Below are 18,669 nucleotides of genomic sequence, written 5' to 3' on the forward strand. Positions count from 1 at the left end.
GCGGGGGCCTGGGCTGGGCTCGCGTGGGAAGACTGACCTGCTGGGTCAAGGGGGACACCGGACACCTCCCGGCAGCTCCAGTGAGGGCCTCCTTCCAGCTGTCCGGGGCTGACTGGGGTTTTAGCAAAGCAGGGGAACTGGATCCCAAATCAGGAAACTGAGGCAGGGGCCCGGAAGGACGATGGTGCAGTGCAGAGGAGGTGGGGAGGCGGCTGCAGGAGACTGGCCGTGCAGGCCGCAGAGGCAGGAGTCCAGGCCGGGCTGGCTGGTTTCCGGGAAGCATGGAAGTGGCGCAGGCGCTGTGGGCTGTTTTCGTTCCTGCTGGGAAAGGGCAGCTGGCGCCGGGCGAGCCCTCGGAGGCACCTGCCGAGGCGGCGGCGTCTGCCTGCGGCACTGGCCACAGCCACTCCCGGAGCCTCCCAGGCTTGGTCTCGGGACCATCAGCGTTTTCTGAGCCCTGGGCGAGCGCAGGGAGGGGAAGGACTGTCTGCGCGGGGGTCAAGGCCGAATGGGAGCGGTGGGCCGGCAGGGCTGGGGACGGCGTCTTTGCACAGTTGGCATCTCAGACGGGCCTTGGGAGAGGAGTAGATTCCTGTCAGCGGAGCGGGAGGGCGGACAGCTGTCTGGGTGAGAGAGCGGCTGAGCAGACGCTGGGGGCGACAGTGCAGCCCGTCCCCTAGAGCTCGGGCTGCGGGTTTGTCCCTGAGGCCCCGTGGAGGGGGCATCAGAGTGAGCGCAGGACACGTGGGCTTTCCTCTGCTCTTGGGGAGGCTGCAGAGTGGCATTGACCTTGGCCTGAGGACAAGAAGGTGGCCGTGGGGCCACACACGAGAGGCCCCGGAGAAGGTGTGCTGCAGGGCCGAGACCTTTACAGGTTCAGTTTCCGGGAGCCTTGGGCCTGCATCACCTGCTAGTACCATAGTCCCAGGTACTCGATGAATGGTGGTTGTTATGGAAACACCAGACTTAAGAAAGGTGACGGTGGGGGCTGTAAATACAATGGTGGAGAGGAATCAAATCCACTCAGACTCCGGCCACCGGAATTAAAGAAAGTCGCCAATCCGGATCCCGGTGTCTCAGGTGACTGCGGGTTATGCGTTTAGTCTTCCCCCAGGCGTCTTAGCTGGGCACTGGCCCCTCCGCGCTGATTTCCAGAGGAAGCCGCTGACCTTAGTGGGTCTCCAGGGCACTGCCTGCCCAGGGCCCCAGCCCCTCCCGCCACCCCCGGCCCCCACAGGCCCCGTTTCCCAGGGCCTTGCTTGTGGTCTGATCTGCTCCAGCTGAAGGCGTCTTTCTCCAGGGACCCCCGCGGGCCGGATGGAGGGGTGGGGCGTGGAGACACTCGGGAAGGGGCCTGCGTCTCCGCAGAGCCTGTGCCGGCCTGCCACCTGCTCCAGGGAGAGCTCTCGGGAGGCCACGGCCTCGGGTGGGGGGCAGAGGAGGAAGCTGTGGACGCCACCACGGGGCCTCCGTGGGAAACAGCTCTGGGCCCCTTGCTCCTTCCCTCGGGTCTGGGTCAGACACAGAGCCTTGGGGGCCTGGCGCTCCCCTGGGAGGCTGAGCTCTGTCACTGCAGCCAGGGGTCTGAGGGGGGTTTCATCAGTGACAGGAAACTGGGATGAACAGGGCAGGGTCGGTGATGACTGCCGAGCATCCGGGCCAGCCCTGCGCAGCGTTCCTTGTCGTTATGTCGGTCCTGCTTTATCTCCTCACACTGAACTGTTGCCAGAACACGTTCTCCGTCTCGCACACAGAGACGACTGTAGCTCAATCTCCTCAGCTGTCCACAGCCCCTTGGTTCGGGGCCTAGTTCGGTGGCCGCCGTCTCCGTGCAGTTCCAGGTGGTGCCTGAGGCGGGAGCCCGTCCTCAGGCCAGCGACTTGCAGGAGCCCCCTCTCCAGAGCCAGGACTCTCCCTTTCTGAGATGAGCCTGCAGGTGACCGCTCCAGGCCCACGTGAGCGCCCCCGGCCCAGCTCCCCACCCTCGCGGCCTGTGCTTGTTCACCTCCCTCCTTTCTCCCATCACCCCATGGCAGCCCGAGGGCAGCGGAGGCCTTTCTGTCTTGGGGTCCCCCAGCTCCTTTGCCCAGACACCCACGCAGACCCCATTGGGGAGCACAGGTCCCCTTGGCCCGGGTCAGTCTGGGACCCACCTTTCTGCCGGCACCGAGCCCCCTTCCCTCTCAGAAGGGTCTGGAATAGACAATGCCTGTCTGCAAAGTCGAAGCCCAGCCCTGCAAGTGACCATTATCTTATAACCTAGACAAACCCTAAATCAGGTCTCAGAAAAGGTTGCTTTTCCAGGAGGCAGCTTCCCAGACCTTGTGAGATTCCAGAGAGTCCTGTGACTAAAAGTACTTTGCAAGTGCATTTACCATTCTCCTTCCACTCTGCATCCAGGCTCCGGGGCCACAGAACACAGTCTTGAGTGTGCGTAAGAGCGAGCCAAGGAACACGTGAAGTAATGCGTAGCACGTGAGATGCAGCATGCATGATTTTGTGTTCTGATATTTCAAAATGCCAAATTGTGTGGCAGAGAATGGGCTGGGCTGGTGTGCCCCAAATGGCGAGGCGCAGATGTTCTGCTGGATTCGAGGGGCAGGAGCTGTCAGAGCGTGGCCAGATTGGAGGACGGCAGCTCAGGACGTCCGGTGGGCCTGGAGCTGAAGCTGAGGGTGGGAATGGGGGGCTACGAAAGAAGGAAAAGGAGGGAGGGAGGGAAGAAGGATGGGGTGGCGGCTTCGGATCTGGAACAGAAAAGGTCCACTCTCTCCCCTGGCTCTCACCTCCTCCTGCGCTATCAGAGGAGAGGGCACAGGGCAGGCTGCCCCGAGAGGCTTGGCACCGTGCCCTCCCGTCCCCACGCTGCTGGATCTGATGTTCCGGCCTTACCGCACGAGGAGGGGAGCCCAGGCTTTGCCGTCGCGGTGCCGTGCCGTTCTCCCTGCTCTGCTCCGAGCCACTGACCTGGACAGAGGAGGCTCTGAGCCTCTGTGCTTCGCTTCTAAAATTGGGCATATAAACCTGCTTCAGGAGCTTATGACAAAGGTCTGTAATGTCTTTGTTATTTTTCTATCGACTCTGTGAAAAACGTGTTAGGAGGAGGTGTGGAGAAAAGTAAGTGAAATCAGAGGTGAGCCGTGAAGCGTGGACCAGAGGCTGCCCGTGCTGGCCCTGCCGGTCCGAGTGGCCGTGGTCAGTGCCTCACTGTCCTCAGCATGAAGGCTCAGAGCTCGCAGACGCGTCTGTGGACCTGAGGCCGCCTGCCCTCTTCCCTCGTAGGGTCGGAGCCGGGGGCTCTCTCGGGAGAGGGTGGGTGTGGGTGTGCGAGTCCTCACCAGCGACCAGACAGGAGCAGATGACGTTGGTGCCCTTGGCCCGCGGAGCTCCCATGGGAAGTGCTGACTCTCCACCCTGAGAGCGGACCCCCGCTTGGGGAGTTTGAAGTGTCTTTAAAGAAAGATCATAATAATAGATGGCCCTCCCCCTCCATCCCTCCCTCCTTTCTTCCCTTTTTGGTAAAATATATGAAACGTAACATTGGCCGTTTAAACCGTTTGTGCAATTCAACTATGTCAGTTACACTCACAGTGCTGGATGCCATCACCATTATCTGTGTCCCAAAGTCTTCACCCCCAGGCAGAGCCCCTGCACCTGTTAGCGAAAACCCCCTTCCTCCGCTCCAAGACCCTGGGAACGTACAGTCGACGTCCGTCTCTGAATTTGCCTATTCTAGATGTTTCATGTAAGTGGGCAATATTTGTCCTTCTGCGTCTGACATTTCACTCAACGTGATGTCTCCGAGGTTCATGCACGTCGTTGCATGTGTCAGAACCTCATTCTTTCTTACGGTGAATGATATTCCATTGCGTTAGCATCTACCGCGTTGGTCTGTCGTTTCATCTGTAGCCGGACACTTGGGCTGTTTCCTTCCTTCGGTGATTGTGAATAAAGCTGCAGTGATCATCAGTCTACGTACATCTGCTCGAGCCCCTGCTTTCCGTGCTTCTGCGCACATACCCAGAAGTGGGATTGCCGGTTCTTACGGTGATTCTGTGTTTGACTCTGAGGATTTGCCAAACTGCCTTCCCCCGCGGCGCACCACGCCACACCCCCACCAGCAGCGAGTGCGTGCTCCTGTCTCCCCACGTCCTGCCCACACTTGTCGTCTTCCAGCTGTTTCATAGTGGCCGTTCTGGGGGGTGTGCAGTGGGAGCTTTGATTGGCATTTCCCTCGTGACCAGTGATGTTGAGCATCTTCCTACATGGTTGTTAGTCACTTATATATTCTTTTCACTTATTTCACTTATTTCTTTTTTGGAGAAATGTCCTTTCCGGTTTGCCCATTTTAAAAATTGGGTTGTTTGTCTTTTGGATATCAAGTTGAAGGATTTCTTTATATATTCTGGATATTAAACCTTTATCAGATACATGCTTTGCCGATAAGCTCTCCTGTTCTGTGGCTTTTCTTTCTTTGTAAGATAAAAAGTTAACAGCCCTGTGTCATTTACCACCCATGTTCTCCCAACAAAAATAACGAAAGTTTTCATTTATTCATTCATTTTACTCAGTTTTTCATTCCTTTATTCATTCAAGTAGTAAACAGTAGGCTTCTGCTATATGCCCTGGAGATAGAGCAATGAATAAAGTAGGCCTCCTTGCTCTCTGGGGTCTTACATTTCAGTGGTGGGGAGGAGAGAATAAGCAAATAAAAAAGGAAAATGTACGTCAGATGGAGCGGGAGGCTTCGGGGAAAGATAAGCGAGGGAAGGAGTCAGGGTGGGAGGACGGCGGGCCGTGCAGCTGTAAAGGCGGAGGTCAGGGCGGGCCTCCCGGGGGAGGTGACGTCCGAGCGGAGACCTGAAGGAGCTGACGGACAGCTTTAGTTCCCTGGGCACACGGCGGCGTCTCCTGGCCTCTCCCCTCCCAGGTTCCACGGCTTTCAGCTTCCGGCTGCTCCCTCGGTGGCTTTTTTTCTGTCTGAATTTCATTCTCTCAGGAAGGCTCCAGAAACAGGAGTAAGACCCGTGCCGACTGGGCTGGGCCCCACATAACTGAAGCGGCCTCACCGAAAGGTCCCACTTACACTGGGCCCACAGCACAGGAACGGGGCAAGTTTAAGAACACGTTTGTGGGGTACGTAGTGCTGAACCACCACAGGGACTGAGCCCGCTCAGTGGGCAGAAGAGCTTTCCGAGTGAGGGCTCAGCTGGCGTGAAAGCGCCGAGGCAGACGGACGGCGCAGAGGCCAGTGGCTGGAGCTGAGTGGAGGCATGGACAGAGATGAGGGCCGGAGGGCAGTGGGGACGGGCACCACGCACGGGCAGCTGGGCGGCCATGGTGAGGACGTTGGCCTTGGCGCTGAGCGGATGGAGGTCACGGGGGGCGGTGGGTGAGCCCTGCCTCACGGGCGCATTGTGAGGGACGGTCGGGCTCGACTCGGACGGCAGGCAGAGGCAGTGCGGCCAGCCGGGCGGGAGTGGGTCATCCGCGTGAGGGGTGCCGGTGGCTGGAGCAGGAGGCAGCAGCGGGTGGGCAGGCTGGGGTCTGCTGTGGGTGTCTCTTGACTGACTGACGGATTGAAGGTGGCGCTGACAGGACGTGATGGTGGCCGAGAAAGCAGAGCCAAGGGTGACGCCGAGATGCCGGCTGCGTGACAGGAGCCGCGGAGCTCGGCTCACAGGCTTTGGCCCAGTGTGGCCCGGTGGGGAGCAGCGGTGGGGCCTGGGTGTGCTCCCCTGCAAGGGGGCTGAGGGGCAGGTGGGTGTTGGGGTAGAGTTCAGGGGCGACGTCCAGGCTGGAAATGTAGCTCTGGTTCCCGAAAGATGGAGAACTGCAGGTCTGGTGCAGCCCCTCGTTTTACACGTGGGGAAGGTGAGTCCGTCAGAGGGAAGGGATTTCCTAGGTATGTTGCTGGCACAGCTAAGATTTCCCGTCCCTCCCTCCAGGAATGTGCGTGCGTTTGGGCACTGCTGAACCTCCGTTTGCATTGGGATTTGCAATACCTTTGGCCTTGTTTCTCTTGCAGATGTTTTCTGTCCCTCGCTCCTCCTACCCGTCCTCATTCTCTGCTTATCCAACCCCGTTTCCTCCTTTGCTTTCCACCTGGGCGCCTGGGCGGGCCGGCTACCTGCCGAAGTCTGCTGGGCCTCCGAGGCCCCCGCACGGCCGCCTCTGTGCCTGCCGCCGAGAGCGCCTGGGAGGGAGGCCCCTCTCACCACATGCTCGGTCTGGGGGCTTGGCACACACACTGCCTGTTGTTAGAGTGATTCCAGAGCTGGTCCCTGGCACACAGCAGGTGCCTGGCGCTCACTGGAGGAACTGCTGAATGATGAAATGACGGGGGGTGAGCTTTGTTGCCTGCTCTGGTCTTCATTACGAACCCATACCCTGCGGATCCTGCTTTCAGAAGGGAGAGCGGTGCGCATGCCACGCGACCATCCATGACCCCTGGGAAAGCTCTGCCTGGGGTGGGGGGTGCACCCTGAGCGGAGGGTCAGGCCTGCGATGCTCACTGTGAGACGGCGGCAGAGACTAGAAGGCTGGGATGGGCCGACTGGGAGAGACGGGGCTCGCGGAGCAGGTGGGGGGTGGACGAGCTGCTCAAGGCCCACAGCTGGGGGTGTGGACGCTGGGCACGAGGTGCGCTGTGCTGTGTGTGGGGGCCGGCGTGGTGTGCGGGCGCAGGAGTGGGCTGGACTGTGGCCTTGGCACGCAGCTCCCCCCGCCCCGTGCGTGACTGGGCAATGCCCTCCCTCGGTTCTTGTCCGCGCGGCCGTGGGCTGTGCCAGGGCCTGTGGCACGTGTCCCCACGACGTGCGGCCGAGTGCGTGGCTGCGGCGGTGGATGCTGGCGGCTGCGGGGACGGGTTGTCAGTTACAGCTTATGCCTCAACCCGCGTCTGGATGGCAGGCGTAGTTCTCTCCACCCTCTCCCACCCTTCCAAACCCTGCTCCGTTTCACGGCTCTGGATCTGTTTTTAAAGAATTCTCTCCCTGTTTTCTTTTTCTTTCTAAGCTGCTTGAAGTCTGTTTTGGGTTTGATAAAGTATATAATCAAGCAATCAAAGTTTGGAATAAAAGTATCTAATTTTTATTCTATTTAGACACAACTGACAAGAAAACAGGGCTCTCTCCGACCTCCTGGGAACGCGAGCCTGACGCTCCTCACTGGGTGATCCCTAGCAGGACCTGGGGAGGGGCCGGGGTGTGAAATCTCCTCCTCAGGGACGGCTGGGAGCAGCGGAACCTGAATTCAGAAGAGTCTGTTGTTACTGGGCGGAGACTGAGCTCCGGGCTGGGCTCTTGTCCCCTTTTGCCCCCGTGTGGCTTTGAACAGCTGCTGCAATTTGGAGACCAGCCTCTTCCCCGTAACTTGTGATGTGAATCAATGAGCCTACGTGTGAGAGCAAGTGTAGGGCTGCCCAAGTGGAGATAGCTGGCAAGTAGGAGGTGGCCTGATACTCTGGGTGGGCTTTTGATAGGCACTTTCTGTAAAGTGAGGGTGCAGCTGGGCTGCTGCTTAGGGTTCTACAGTGTGTGGACTGTGCAAGAGGGCTGTTGGGGGCTGGCCAGGGGGGCCATTGGGGGCTGGCCAAGGGGGCCATTGGGGATTGGCCAAGGGGGCCGTTGGGGGCTGGCCAAGGGGGCCATTGGGGATTGGCCAAGGGGGCTTGGGGGGCTGACATCCACTCCAAGCTGCTGGGCTCTGGTACCTGGTTGGCTGGGATGGTCAAGAGGGAGGAGCACCTTTCTGAAGTGTGTCGATCCAGAGAGGGTCCTTTTGTCACTTCTGCCTAGAGGGGACTTACGTACTAGCTGGGGCCCAGGGAGTTGGGCCTGATCCATGATTTTTGAAACCTGCACTCCCCAGGTGGACCCCTTGTTGTGAATGAAAATGCCTGCAGGGCCTTCTCTACAAATGGGGTAAAAGTGGAGCAATTCCAGAAAGTGCGAGGATGGTGAGCTTCCTCTTTGCCACATCATGGTGCCTTCTCCGTGCCAGCGCCCACCCCTCTCTCCACGGTCACCCTGGGGCTCCAAGCAGATGGCTTGAAACCAGCTCAGATTACAGGCTGGAGCCTTTCAGGAGCAACACGGAGTAACATGTTGTCTCCAGACTTCCAACGGGGGATGTATCCCTCAAACTTTCCATAAGGCAGTGGCCACCATGTTCCATGCTCGGACCCTGCAGGCTCTTTGTTCTCCCCGTAAAAGTGCAGCCCTTCGTGGAAATCGTCTGTGAGCAGCTCGCGGCATCTTGTGGGCCCTGGTGGCCCAGAAATCCCCTGTGGAGGGAGCGGTCGTGCCGGGACCCAGGGGGGACTCACTCAGGCAGGGACACTGCTGCTTCTCCCCCACTCGGAAGAGTCGCCAAACTGTGGACGTGGACAAGGAATGAAGATGAAAACTGTTTCCAGCCAACAGTGAGATTTTAGTTGAAATTCTTGTCTGAATTCTCCTAAGGACAAAGTGATAAGAATTTCAAAGGGTTCAGAATGAAGGAAAAGGGGACTCAGCTGTTGTCTTTACCTGATTTGACGTTGGCAGAATTGAGTTTATTAACAGCCATTTGACAGACACTTTGTGGTTAACGGTGAAGCACGATGGGATCAAGTTTCTAGTTTTTATCCAACTAGAAATGCCCAGTGGGTTGCAGGCCACCACGTGGAAGGAGAAAGAACAGTCAATCTTACCTGCAGAACATTGAGTCTGAGCAGCCAGCTTGCATCTTTCACAGACAGGAGTTATTCCCAATTTGTGGATGGTCTGAAGTGTTTTCAGTGTTGCGAAGCCCAGGTTTATTATTATTGTTGTGTTTTATGTGTGTTGCTTTATGCCAGGCCCGGACTAGGTGGGGTCTGTTTTGTCTCATCTCGTCTCCACCAGAACTTTGTGAGTGAATTAGTAACCTCGGTGTACACCGGGGGAAGGTTGAGAGGATAATTAACAGGACTGAGATCCCACGACTGGTAAGTGGTGGAGCGTAATCCCAGCACTCCTGCTTCCCAAGACTCCTGCTTCCCAAGACTCCTGCTTCCCAAGACTCTGCCTCTCCACCGGAAGCGCTGCCTTCCTCCTGTCTGGAGTGTTCTCGCAGGATGACCCTGACTTTGACGGGAGCCAGTTCTCCTGGCGCGGACGCCCCTGCCAAGTCTGATGGGATGGAGTGTCGATTCTCCTGCACGGACCGGCTCAAATGCAGGTCACTTTCCACCTGAACCCAGTGCTAGTTGCTCTTCTTAGGGGTGGGTTGTGGTGGGTGGGCAGGACAGGGACTCCTCTCCAAGGATCCCAAGTCTTTGCAAACTTCCTGGTGAAAGAAGACTCGATGGAGAAGGGGGTCCTGGAATGCTGCCAATGGAAGAGGCCGTGCTGGCTGGTCTTTTATCTAATCCTGCGCCAAGGCTGAGCTACCCTCTTCTCCAGCCTCCGAGGGAGCCTTGCAGTGGCAGTTAGTTCTGGAAATCAGAACTGGTTCTCAGAGTTCCCAAATAATACAGAATCCATCAGAATCTACGGACTTGGGCCCAGGCATCTCGATTTTCTTCGGAGCTCCCCCAGTAATCCACAGCCAGGGCTGAGGAAAACAACTGTAACCACACCAGGCTACTCAAGGTTCACCCAAAGGCCCCTCCTGCCTCTGCCCCTTTCTGTGATGCTCCCTAACCCTTGTTTGCCCAGTGAGCTCCAACTTGTCCTTCAAGGCCTGATCCCCACGTCCCTTTCTTTGTAAGCCCTCCTGAGGCCACATGAATCTCAGCTTCCTCCTGGCACCCATCGTCATTTACACCCATCTGTCAAGGCCCTGACCCCACTGCATTTGTTAGTTGTGCGGTAGGGTTTTCCCTTTCTCCTGTCTATTTCTTTGTTTTCCTAGCATGAAACTGGGTTAGACGACAGGCTCAGCAGATGCCTGTGGGGGCCGAGCGGCTTTACCTGTTGTTGCCGCATCTTTGTTTGAACCGAAACTGCCCCCTTTGTGATGCCAACGATGATCCTTGCTGGACCCTCGGTGTTTCCCCGAATCAGTCTAATATGTGTATGTTTCTTAACGTGACCACTTTCCTTCCAAGATCTGCAGGCAGAGTTTGTGTCCTGACAAGTCTTTTCTTCTCCAGGCTGAGCATGTCCAGTTCTTTCAAGATTTTTGGTTCTGTTAACATTTCACTTGCACTCGTGGGAAGGCTCCAGTTTGTTAGTGTCCTTAATGTTTTGTTGAGCGGGGCAAGGTGACCTCTGTCCTTCCTTGTTCTGGAGCTCTTATACCTCCTCCTGTTTTCCAAGATCAGAGCCTTCCAATGTTTTCATATTAACTGCTGATAGCTATGGTTTCACCATCCAGAAGTTACATAATTGACTTTTTGAACCTTAATATATCTGTCTCAAATGTCATCTCATTAGTTTTAGACCTGTGTAAGGTTCTTTCAAATCCTGATCCTGTTATTCAACATACTGATTTTACATATTTTCCTAATTTTTGTTGAATTGAAAATTAAAACAAAAATTTCCCATCCACGCTTCTGTTTTTCCTCAGTGGGTTCCATGGCTAAAGATTGCATTTCTATTCTTTTAGTGGCTCCCCTTATTTTTAAAGAAACAAATCCATGTAGTAATCATTGTCTAATACAATTCAATGTTATTTATTATTCCTAAATTTGCTTCAGCAACCATTGAATACATGTCCCTCTTATTACTCTTATCCAGAGCATTTGCGTTTGTTTAAAGGAAGATCTAAAATATTTATTATTTTTTAGTCAAAAATTCAATAATTAAAAATTTCAACCTCTTGTATCCATGTTTGTACTTAGTTGCTTTTTCTTTGTATTCCACACCTTCCATCTGGCTACACTTTTCTTCTTGCTGGTTACATCAGTTGATAGTACTTTTAGTGAGGGTCTGTGGGAGATAAATTCCTTTTCTCTTTGTGTATTTGAAAATACATACAAAAATATATTTCTTTTGCACCTTCTTTTTCTTGAGTGGCAGTTTAGCTGCATGTAAAATTCTAGGTGACACTAGTTTTCTCTCAGTATTTAAAATATATCAATCTTCTGTGAGACTTTAACATTTTATCCTTTGCCTTTTATGTTCTGTTGCTTCACTAGTATGTGTGTGTTTATTTTTATTTTAGATTTATTTTTATTTACTCTTCTCAGTTCTCAGAGTCTACTTTCATTCAACACTTGTGACTTTTATCAATTTTGGAAAATTCTCACACATTATCTCTTCAAAACTTCTCTGTAATATCCTTAATTTTCTTTTCTGAAACATTTGTTAAACACAAATTTTAGCCTCTTACTGTATCTTCCATGTCTTCTGTGACCATTTGGTTCATGAGTCATCTTGGCCAGGTGATGGTGTCCAGGTGTCTGGTTAAGCAAGGACCGGCCTAACCGTTACTTCAAGGATATTTTTGGCTGGTTAATAAACCAGAAAGCTGGTTAATTAAATCATCAGTCATTTGGCTGCAGCTGTGACTGATGACATCAATGAAGGGCTTGTCTTCCACAATGACAGAATTCAGTCAGCTGGATTTAATCCAATAAGTTGAAGAATTTTAAGGGAGAAAGAGAGAGAACCTTCACTTCTTCTTTGGCTAGCCAGCACCTCCTGGGGAGTTCATCAAACACCTTCTTTGGAGTTGCCAGTTCACTGCCTGCCCTATGGAATTTGGACTCGTGCATCCCCACAGTTGTGTGAGGCACTTTTATAAAACCTTATATTTACAGATATTTCCCAGTGGGCAGAACTTCAAGTAGAGCACCTGGTTGTTCACTTTGCTTGGAAGGAGAACTGGCCAGAGGTGCATCTGTATACTGATTCCTAGGCTGTTGCTAATTGGCTGGATGGTAAGGGACTTGGAAGGAACATGATTGGAAGATTGGTGACAAAGTAGTCTGGGGAAGGGGTATGTGGATAGACCTGAGTAGGCAAAAAACATGAAGATATTTGTGTCCCATGTGAATGTTCACCAGAGGGTGACTTCAGCAGAGGAAGATTTTAACCAAGTGGATTAGATGACCTGTTCATTGGATACCAATCAGCCTCTTTCCCCAGCCACTCCTGTCATTGCCCAATGGGGTCATGAACAAAGTGGTCATGGTGGTAAGGATGGAGGTTATGCATGGGCTCAGCAACGTGGACTCCCACTCACCAAGGCTGACCTGGCCACAGCCACTGCTGAGTGTCCAATCTGCCAGCAGCAGAGACCCACACTCAGTCCCCGATATGGCACCATTCCCCGAGGTGATCGGCCTGCTACCTGGTGGCAGGTTGATTACCTTGGACCACTTCCATCATGGAAGGGGCAGCGATTTGTTCTTACTGGAATAGACACATACTCCGGATATAGGTTTGCCTTCCCTACACAAGATGCTTCTGCCAAAACTACCATCCGTGGACTTACAGAATGCCTTATCCACCGTCATGGTATTCCACACAGCATTGCTTCGGACCAAGGAACCCACGTCACAGCAAATGAAGTGAGGGGATGGGCACATGCTCATGGGATTCTGTGGTCTTACCATGTTCCCCATCATCCAGAAGCAGCTGGGTTGATAGAACGGTGGAATGGCCTATTGAAGACTCAATTACGGCGCCAACTAGGTGGCAATACCTTGCAGGGCTGGGGCAGTGTTCTCCAGGAGGCTGTGTATGCTCTGAATCAGCGTCCACTCTATGGTGCTGTTTCTCCCATAGCCAGGATTCATGGGTCCAGGAATCAAGGGGTGGAAACAGGAGTAGCACCACTCACTATCACTCCTAGTGATCCACTAGGGAAATTTTTGCTTCCTGTCCCTGCAAGCTTAAGCTCTGCTGGTCTACAGGTCTTGGTTCCAAAAGGAGGAGAGCTTCCACCAGGAAGCACAACAATAATCCCATTGAACTGGAAGTTAAGGCTGCCACCTGGCCACTTTGGGCTTCTTATGCCTCTGAATCAACAGGCAAGGAAGGGGATTGCTGTACTGGCTGGGGTGATTGATCCTGACTATCAAGGGGAAATAGCACTGCAACTACACAATGGAAGTAAAGAAGAGTTTTCCTGGAATACAGGAGATCCCCTGGGGCGTCTCTTAGTACTACCATGCCCCGTGATTCAAGTCAATGGAAAACTGCAACCACCCAATCCAGGCAGGACTACCAATGGCCAAGAAACTTCAGGAATGAAGGTTTGGGTCACCCCACCAGGCAAAGAACCATGGCCAGCTGAAGTGCTTGCTGAGGGTAAAGGGAACATGGAATGGGTAGTGGAAGAAGGTAGTGATAAATATGAACTACGACCACATGACCAGTTACAGAAACGAGGACTATAATGGCATGAATATTCCCTCCTTGTTTTGTTATGAGTATGTTTGTATTTGTCCATAAAACAAATATCTTTGTTTTGTTCTCTATCTTATCCCCTTATCATGTGACATAAGCTGTATTGTTCATTTCGCAGCACTTAAGTTATAGGATATCAAGTTTAAGAGTCAGTGTTACCCATGGACTTGCACCCTCTTCTGGAGAGATTTAGTGTGTTTCTAGGTGTATGCAGGACAGCTGAGTATTGTTAGGTGAAATATATGTCTGCTATTGTGCTCTATTTAGAGATTAAGTATGGTTTAAGGTGATGTGTATAACTCAAAGATTGACAAGGGGTGGACTATGATGGTTAGGTTCATGTGTCAATTTGGCCAGATGATGGTACCCAGGTGTCTGATCAAACAGTCACTGGCCTAATTGTTACTATAAGGATACTTGTGGCTGGTTAATAAACCAGAAGGCTGGTTTATTAAATCATCAGTCAGTTGACTGCACCTGTGACTGATTACATCAATAACAGGTGTGTCTTCTGCATTGAGACAATTTAATCAGCTGGATTTAATCCAATCATTTGAAGTCTTTTAAGGGAGAGAAAGGACCTTCACTTCTTCGGCTAGCCAGCGTCTCCTGAGGCATTCATCGAACACCTACATCAGAGTTGCCAGTTCACTGGCTGCCCTATAGAATTTGGACTCATGCATACTGCCCTACAGAATTTGGACTTGTGCATCCCTATTGTTGCATGAGACACTGTTATAAAATCTTATATTTAAAGATAAATCTTGGTGGTTCTGTTTCCCTAGAGAATCCTAACTAATACATCTTCTAACTGCCCTTGTAGTTCATACTTCATCTCTATGACTCACTGTGCTGGTTGAATTCTTCCTTACTATATTCCACTTCATTAATTCTCTCTTTTACTATTTCTTGCTAGATTTTTATTTACTTACTGATACATATTTTAAAAGTTTTCAATGGCTATGTTTTTCATTTCTGAGATTTTTAATTTGTTCTTTTCCCTAGCTACTGGTTATTGTTTTATTGTTTACTTTTTGCTACTGTTCCAAATTAGTTAAGTTAGTTAGTTAAATGTGGGTCTGGGTGGCAGGCAGGTGTAGCACAATTGGAAACTGAGGACATGATGTGTGAGAAGAGGCCCCAGAGAGGGGGGGGCCCAGAGAGAGGAATGGACGGGAAGCATGATCGCCTCGGGGGGCTCAGCCAGCAGGTGGGGTCCCCCAGGCAGAGTGAGTGGGGCCAGAGGCTGGTGTCTTCCTGTGGTTCTGGGATGGAGGTTAGTAGGTTTCATGTGGGAGTTGAGGACGGTTCATTTAAAGCAAATGCACGGAAAGGGGAAGGGACTGGGATCCAAGGGTGGTGAGCAGCTCACTACTGCTGGGTCCCGGGCCAGGCAGGTTGGGGGCTGCAGGTGCAGGTTGGGCTCTGGGGGTTTGTGCCCCAGGCTGGGAGCTGCCCTTAAGGAGCCCTAGGTCAGCGTGGAGGACCGGGCGGCAGGCTCAGAGTTTGAGAGGGATGACAGCATCTTTCTGTTTCATAATTTTTTAATGTAGGTTATTCCTTGATCTATGTCTCAAAGCTTCCTGATCATATTTAAGAGTCTCTGTCAGGCTGTTCGATAGAATGATTTGGTGTGAATCCATATCCCAAATGTTTGTTTTGTTTGCTGCCTTTCTCACATCAGATTTCTTCACAAATTTGGGAAGTGTTCCTTGTGGGTTCCTTTTGAGTGCATATTTTATTTGCTGTTCGTTCTCTTGTTCCCGATGGTAGGGCGCTGGCCGAGCTCTGCCTCTGGACAGGGTGAGATGGGAGCTCCAGGGCAGGCTCGGAGGCAGGTGGACGCTCGTCTCTTTCCCGTTCTGAGGTCCTCGTTGTCCTCGCTCCCGCTGCAGCCCCAGCCCCAGCAGAACGTCCACGGCTATTCCTAAGTCCCGTTCCACAGACAGCGGGAACCCCCAGGCACACCTGGCTCCCGGGGCCGCCCCCAGCTCTTCTGCAGGTGCTGACCCAGCCGTGTCCACTCTGGACCCGGCGTCCCCACCCACTTCTCGGTGTTCTGCTCTGTCCTTGGTCAGACTTACTTGGGACCACACTTACTGCATTTGTAAGCCGAGCTGTGCCATTTGTGTTTTCTTCTTTTATACAGATGGATTGGGTCAGAGGGGGTGATTCAGAGTATGAACTTGCTATACCATCTTGACCACAAGCCATAAATGCATTTTAAGAGGGAACAAGCCAGAATAAAGCCAGTGGTGACATTCGAGGCCTCCCTCAGGCTGATTTCCACATTCCTTAGGAATGTCAGTTAACTAGCTGTTCTTCCAAGAATGTTCCCCAATGCAAGTTACCCAACCACTGCTTTAGTGCATCGAGAAAGATTTTATCCACCCTTTGCTTGAACCATTATGTACGTGTGTGTGTGTGTGTGTGTGTGTATGTGAGTGAGATGTTCCTGATTGCCAATCTAATTATCATGTGAAAGGGGAATGTTTTCTTGGCCACAGTTGCTCCTTCTGACTTCTGTTGCTTCTTGTTCTTATGGGCTGTTAATGTCCTTTGCTTCCCAACACTGAGGTGATTCCACATGTTGTGCTTGCTTCCACTGGAATATTATCCTTAGGAAAATCTGGAATATGTAAAGCAGAACTTGCAAATGCTTTTGCCTCCTTTAGAAACGCCACTTGAAAGCCTGGTCCCCCTTCCTTGGTGCTTTGTTCTGGCATCTGCTGGCTCGGGGACCCCGGGTGTGGTTCCCATGTGCCGGAATCGCCCGGGGGCTCTGGGAAAGCTGTGGGCTCCAGCCCTAGGGATCTGGATCCAGTGGGTCAGAGTGGATCCAGGAGTCCAGTGGTGTGGTGTCTGCCAGTGCTCAGCTAGTGGTGCCTGGAGCCTGGAGATGCCCTAGAAACGCCTCCTCTCCTCCCGGGGACACGTGCTCTTGTGAGGCCAGTCGGTGGTCATAGAGGAAAACCTCAGGATGAAACTCATTTAAATGACCTTGGCAGACATTTTCCGTGGATAAAATCAGTTGGAAAGAGGCAGTGCTGAACGCAGGTTTCCGCTGGGACGCGTGCTGCGTTCCTGAGTGCTGGATGCGAGGCGAGCGGGGCTCCAGCACCCCAAGGCCTCGGGAATAAACTGCAGCTCGAGAAACCCAAGGCCTCAAAACCACATAAAGGGGATGTTGTTTTGGAGCAGGGTCAGACCTTCCTGAGACACTAAGTCGTGCCGCAGAGCTCTCTCCAGCATGTGCTGGTTGTGCCTGGACGGGAGCTTCGCGGTCCCTGAAGCGGACGGGACGGAGGCAGCAGGTGGCGTGGGGTCGGTGGGACAAGCGGGCTCGGTCCTCGGGGATCAGGCGGGCAAGGCCCCCATCCCACGTAATCTGCGCGAGTGTTGCGGGCTGTGCACTCACCTGCCTGCCGCTGCTCGTTTCTCCGAGTCCATACCCAGGAGGGGAGCTCTCTGGGGCAGGGGTTGCTCCCCCGGCCCCGGTGCCCGTCTCCTCCTCTTCAGTGGGGAGAGGAAGGCCTGCTCTCTCCTCTGACTCCCGCATGAGACTGAGCTCTGTGAGGCAAGGGCCTGATTTTTAAATTCTTACCTGAATTAGTCGTTTGACACACAGTGGACAGTGTGGGTCCCGCAGAACAAGCCAGGAGCGAACGGACAGCCAAGGCTGGGCGAGGTGACGCAGCGGCCGGGGTCCACTCACCGCCGGCTCCGGCTCTCGAGGGGGCCCCTCTCGTCCCGGGGCTTTGGTGCAGTCAGCTCCACTGCCCTCCTGTGCACCTTGGCCCGGCCACAGCCCCCTGCACTTCTGAATTTCAGCGGTCTCTCCCATTTGGCCGTGAGGGCCAGGCAGGCCTCCTCCGCGGGACCCAGTTGGGGTCACCCCAAACCCGGGTCGGGGCTGAGCAGGAGCAGGGAACTGCTGTTACCCCTCGAGAGTATGAAATGTTTCCCCCGTGCACAAGCTATGCAGAGCCCCTAATAAATTCCCAAATACCCACCGTTCGCCTAAGAAACAGGAAGTGGGGGTTGCGGCTGTGGCGCTCGGGCCACCCCTCCCTTCCCGGCACCTGTGAGGCCTCTGCAGTGAGCCCAGTGTCCATTCGCTCTGGTTTCCTGCTCCTACAACAAGGATTTAAAACCAAGGCCCGAGGCAGTAATGAGGCTATAATCCATTCAGTTCAGTCTCTCGAGGATATTTACTGAGAGCCTGCGCTTTGCGGACTCCAGAAGGTTGGGATACAGCAGGGAACAATTTGACTAAAACGAAACGAGATAAAACAGCCTGCCCCCATGCAGTTCACATTTGGACGGCCCATAAACAAACATCACAAATGCGTGAACCGTACACTGTGCTAGCAGTTAGAGGTGCAGCGGGGAAAGCCACGCGGGGGCGCGGGTCAGGGAGTCGGAGGATTCGGGGTAAGCGGTCAGGGTGGGCCTCGCCGGAAAGGAGACTTAAGGGGAAAAGGACTGACCCTTGGGCTTCTGGGGAGAGCATTCCGGGTAGCGAGGACGCCCGCTGGGTGGGGAAGGGGGTGCCTCTGGGGTGCGGTCCGAGGGCTCGGGCGCAGGGGTGGGTGCGGGGGGCTGGGCTGAGGGCTGGAGTCTTCTGACCTCGGACTACAGGGCAGTCAGGAAGCTGTTGCACTAATTGAGAAGAGAGTGAGGGAAGGCTGGGGGAGAGTCTGGGCGGGAAATGTGGCCTGGTCTGGGCTTGCAAGTCCGTGGGTAGCCTGTGCCCCCTGCCTGCGTCTCCCGCGTGGCCCGATCCTGCCGTGAAGCTCAGCAGGTGGGTGTTGCAGGGGCACCTGCTGCCTCTCTCCCTGCCGCCGTGGGTGCTGACCAGGCCCAGCCCGGGGATGGGGGAAGGCACCCGTGTGTGCACAGGGCCGGCCTCGTCTCTGCCAGCCCCAGTCACCCAAGCTGGTGGCAGCGCTTGCGGGTGCCGTTAGCACTGGGCGCCGAGGTCCTGGCCACCCCATACCCAGGGTGCCCGGGGCTGACACACCCAGACACACAGATCCCTGTGGGCAACTAGGTGGCCGGGGCTCCACGAGGTTCCCAACAGGGGCTGCCCGATGGGGTCCTGGGGCCGTTCGTCCTCTGGGAATGAGAAACCCTCCCCTCAGCGCCCACCCGCCAGGTCCCGTAGCTGCTGGGGACCGTGACCCCACCAGTGCCGCCCGGGGGCTCCAAGCTTGCTTCGCGGCTTGTCCAGGGTCTCGGGGCACTCGGCGCACCCCCCGAGCCCCGGGAAGGGGCTGTGGTGGGGGCCCCGAGGTCGCCTCTTCCGAGGGGCACGAGGACTCGGGCCTGGCAGCTGGAGCGG

Source organism: Choloepus didactylus, chromosome 20 (genome assembly GCF_015220235.1).
Source record: "Choloepus didactylus isolate mChoDid1 chromosome 20, mChoDid1.pri, whole genome shotgun sequence".
NCBI lineage: Eukaryota > Metazoa > Chordata > Mammalia > Pilosa > Megalonychidae > Choloepus > Choloepus didactylus.